The sequence below is a fragment of the Opisthorchis viverrini genome, assembly GCF_000715545.1.
Source record: "Opisthorchis viverrini unplaced genomic scaffold opera_v5_24, whole genome shotgun sequence".
In the NCBI taxonomy this organism is placed as follows: Eukaryota; Metazoa; Platyhelminthes; class Trematoda; order Opisthorchiida; family Opisthorchiidae; genus Opisthorchis; species Opisthorchis viverrini.
The window spans coordinates 819,043-824,417 of NW_008751680.1; positions in this window are offsets into that span (position 1 = coordinate 819,043).

Here is a 5,375-nt window from a genome sequence, read left to right on the forward strand (position 1 = left end):
TCAGCAGGAAAGCATTTCCGATGGGCAGTGTGTGCTCGATCTCCGAACCAAAAACGCACGGGCATCCTGACTTTTTTCGACGTACACTTCAGCTTCGTTCATCTATTCATCCTTAAACGAAATATATGAAGGGCATGGCATAGCCGATAACTTCCAAACTAATTTGATATTACGCTTTCAATGCCTTTCGTATGTAAGAAGAAATTCCGGATCGTTTAGAAAAGCTGGATGCATGGCTGAAATACATAAAACGGTGCCTCTGTCCGGGTGAGTCCGTGCAACGAGTACATAAGGGAATCTTGAAAACGATCTATTGGTTACCATCCCCTCAACGTTTATCTTCGATCACTTTACCAGAGTTTGGTTACCACCCCATCAACGTTTATCTTCAACCGCTTTCACAGTCCGATTACCATCTCATTAATGTTTACCTTCATCCACTCATATAATCTGTTCAACGCATGCACACCCGCTGTTTCATTCCTGTCCGCATTATGACGAACATGCGCCCCACGACTAACCAAGAGTGTTGGAATCTTATCCTAAGACAAACACTGCAAGCGCATCCTCACTCACAACATAAACATATATATATATATATATATATATGCGGAACAACGATCCCACAGCCCGACGCTCGTCAGTTCACACAGCGCCTTGACCAGACCATTTCAAGCCGACGCACGACTCACTGTGCAGGAAAAGTCTGGGCTCGAAATCGTTTTGGATTAAACGACAAAGAACAGGCCAGATTTCAACACACTCGGTCAAGACCCCATTCAATTCAACGGCGTCCCACAAACATTGGCTGCATCGGCTACAACTTATCAAACGAAGAACTCGATAAGTCTCATACTTCTTTTGTCCATTATTCAGTTGTAATTTGTGTCTCTGGTAGCCACTATACATAACTGTTTATTGTTAGTGCTATTTCACCTTCTGATATTACTTCGAGTAAAAAGACAATAGCACCTACAATTTGGTGAGCCCGACAAAAGTTGTAGCCCATACCTCAGTACTATCATGTCAGACACTGCAACACCAGTTATTCCCAGCATCAATGCCACCTCCATTCATCTCCCGCCCTTCTGGCACCACGATCCTCGAATTTGGTTTACGCAGGTGCAGGCGCAGTTCGCTCTGCGAAGTATCACACAAGAACACACTATGTACTACCATGTGTTAGCTATACTTCCAGCAGAAGTAGCGGCAGATCTGCGAGACATCCTGATGGCCCCAGACAGCGTCAAACCTTACACCCAATTACGCGATACAATCATCGCCCGCACTACGCTTTCGGAAAGTAAAAGACTCGAACAGCTGATTAGTGGCGAGACCCTAGATGGCTGTACACCATCTCAATTCTTACGTCGTCTCTATAGTATACTGGGCGATAAAAAGATTGACGACGCACTACTTCGCCAACTTTTTCTCAAAAGACTACCGACACATGTGCAATCTATTCTCGCAGCTAATACTGACAGTGTGCAATTGTCCCAGCTTGCGAGTATAGCGGATAAAATACTAGAGATTCAACCTGGTTATGCCAGCATAAACGCAGTTGATGACTCTCCTAAACTCGCGCTCATGAACTCGCAAATTGAAAACTTGTCACGCCAAGTTGCCCTTTTATCCGTTAAGCGTGCCCCTCGTAAAAGTTTTCACAATCATGCACGCAAACGATCACGTTCACGCTCGTCGCATTCTCACCATACATCCAATTACTGTTGGTATCATGAAACATTTGGTCGCTCTGCACGCAAATGCACACCACCTTGCTCGTTTCGTACTACTATTAGCACATCAACTTCACAGATGGGAAACGAGTAGGCCGGACAGCAAAGGCGAGTGCCGTCCAAGGCCCCAATTACATCACTCGCCGTCTCCTTCTATTGGATAAGAATTCAGGTCTCCGATTTCTCATCGACACTGGCGCCGATATTAGCGTAATTCCAGTCACCCTCTTGAATACGAATGTTGCACCCTCCCCACTTACCCTGACAGCGGCAAACGGGTCAACAATTAAAACATACGGGCAACATTCACTGAACCTCAACCTCGGTCTTCGCAGAGAATTTCAGTGGATTTTCATCGTCGCTGATATACAACAACCGATATTAGGCGCAGATTTCCTTACTCACTTCAATCTATGCGTAGATCTCAAACAACAGCGTTTACTAGACTCTGAAACAAACCTCTCCGTTAGAGGACATACTACGACAAACCCATCTATATACCCACTGACTTTTCGTACAAACGGTAAATCACCATATCAGGAATTGCTTCGTGAATTTCCCGATATTCAGAAGCCTAGTTTTCACGAACCACACCCGAAGCACAGGGTTTTACATCACATCAACACCAAGGGTTCTCCAGTCTTTTCACGCCCACGTCGCTTACACCCGGACAAACTGAAAATTGCTAAAGAGGAATTTCAGCATATGCTTCAGTTAGGAATCATTCAGCCGTCCAAAAGCGTATGGGCTTCGCCGCTCCACATGGTTCCAAAGAAAACCACAACAGATTGGAGACCTTGCGGCGATTATCGAGCGCTAAACAATATAACGACCCCTGATCGTTACCCCATCCCGCACATCCACGATTTTGCATCTAATCTAGCGGGCTGCACAGTATTTTCCCACATTGATATCCTTCGCGCCTATCACCATATTCCAATTCACCCCGATGACATTCATAAAACTGCAATCACTACACCTTTTGGTTTGTTCGAATTTTTACGCATGCCATTTGGTTTGAGAAATGCAGCTCAGACATTTCAGCGTTTCATTGACCAAGTACTGTATGGTTTGCCTTTCGTTTTCGCTTATTTGGATGACATTCTAGTCGCTAGTAATAGCACGGAACAACATCTAGAGCATTTACGTCTTTTATTCGCTAGACTGCATAACCATGGTGTTGTTATCAACACACAAAAATGTATTTTTGGTGTATCTGCATTAAATTTTCTGGGTCATACGGTTAGTCAGGATGGTATAGCGCCTACTGACGATAAGCTCGATGCTATCCGAAGTTTTCCCCTACCTACCTCATTTAAGCAACTTAAACGTTTTTTGGGTATGATTAATTTTTACAGACGATTTGTTCCCAAAGCTGCGTCATTGTTAGCACCACTCAGTGACCTTTTATCCGGAAACCCAAAGACGTTTCATTTGACTAATTCTGCTATTTCCGCTTTTGAACAAGTCAAAGCTTCCCTTGCGAACTCTCTCAAGTTATTTTATTTGCAACCCAACTCTGTCTTATCACTTAATGTGGACGCCTCCAACGGCGCCGTAGGTGCTGTTTTACAACAAATGATTGACAGTACTTATCAGCCCCTTGCATTCTTTTCTCATAAACTATCACCCACCGAATCACGTTACAGTACATTTGGTAGAGAATTGTTAGCCATTTACCTATCGATACGCCATTTCCGTCATTTGCTGGAAGGACGCGAATTTTGCATCTATACCGATCACAAGCCGTTAACGTCAGCCTTACTAGCCAAGCCTGATAAATATTCACCGCGCGAAATACGTCATCTTGACTATATTTCTCAATTCACCAGTGACATTCGTCATATATCAGGACATCTCAACATCGTAGCTGACACCTTATCTCGTCCGGAAATTGACTCACTCCACTCGGCACCCACGATCGATCTGCAGCGAATGGCGCAACTACAAAAGGACGAGCCCGTCAAACTGCCATCACCCGACAAATCATCACTACAGATTAGACCGGTGCCACTACAAACAGCACCAGGCACCATAGACTGTGATTTCTCCACATCCGTTCCAAGACCCCTGGTTCCATGTGCAATGCGTCGCCTCGTTTTCGACGCGCTACATAATGTAGCACATCCAGGAATACGTGCAACGAACAAACTCATTTCACAACGTTTCGTGTGGCCGAATATGAACAAAGATATCCGTTCATGGGCAAAAACTTGTCTGTCTTGTCAACGTTCGAAAGTCATTCGGCATACTCACGCACCCGTTGGCACCTTCTCCCAACCAGACTGCCGATTCGATCACGTTCACTTGGACATTGTTGGTCCACTTCCCCCATCCAACGGCAGTTCGTATCTTCTAACTTGCGTCGATAGGTTTACAAGATGGCCTGAAGCCATTCCAATTCCGGATATCTCGGCGACGACGATTGCTCGTGCTTTTGTCACCAGATGGATCTCTATATTCGGTATTCCTTCTTGCATTACAACAGACCGTGGTTCGCAGTTCGAATCTCAACTCTTCCGGCAATTAACTGAACTTCTAGGTTGCAAACGCATTCGCACCACCGCGTACCATCCACAAGCTAATGGCTTAGTTGAACGTTTTCATAGACACTTAAAAACGGCCATCAAAGCTCATCAAGAACCTAACAACTGGAGTGACCTGGTCCCCCTTATTCTGCTTCATTTACGCTCCATGTTTCGTTCCACACTACAATGTACACCAGCCGAGTTAGTTTTCGGTACATCATTACGAATCCCAGGACAGTTTTTCTCTTCAGAAACTAGTTTTCCCTGTGATTCACTAACATACGTCACCCAACTGAAAACGCACATGTCGCGTCTACGCTATCATCCTCCACCAATGGTTAACAAACCGTCCTATGTTTCTCCTGACCTCTCCACTTGTGCGCACGTTTTCATCCGCTGCGACCGCGTCAAACACCCATTACAACCTCCTTATGAGGGTCCATTCGCAGTTATAAGTCGTTACCCCAGATACTTCACCATTCAGTTACGTGATAAGACTGATACAGTTAGTATTGATCGTCTGAAACCAGCTTATACTGATTGTATTGATTCACCCTCAAAAGTGACAGAATTACCGAACTGCAAGTTTAAGTCCGACTCAACGGAATCAACAACGACCTCGTCGTCAGCCCAATTCACTCCGACTACTAGCACACGCATCACACGTTCTGGCAGACACGTTCACTGGCCAGACCGTTTCGTCCCAACTTAACAATCTCTGCATTGTATTGAAAACTATTTTTCACTTTTACCAGCGGGAGAGTATTTGTTGGTTACCATCCCCTCAACGTTTATCTTCGACCACTTTACCAGAGTTTGGTTACCACCCCATCAACGTTTATCTTCAACCGCTTTCACAGTCCGATTACTATCTCATTAATGTTTACCTTCATCCACTCATATAATCTGTTCAACGCATGCACACCCGCTGTTTCATTCCTGTCCGCATTATGACGAACATGCGCCCCACGACTAACCAAGAGTGTTGGAATCTTATCCTAAGACAAACACTGCAAGCGCATCCTCACTCACAACATAAACATATATATATATATATATATATATGCGGAACAACGATCCCACAGCCCGACGCTCGTCAGTTCACACAGCG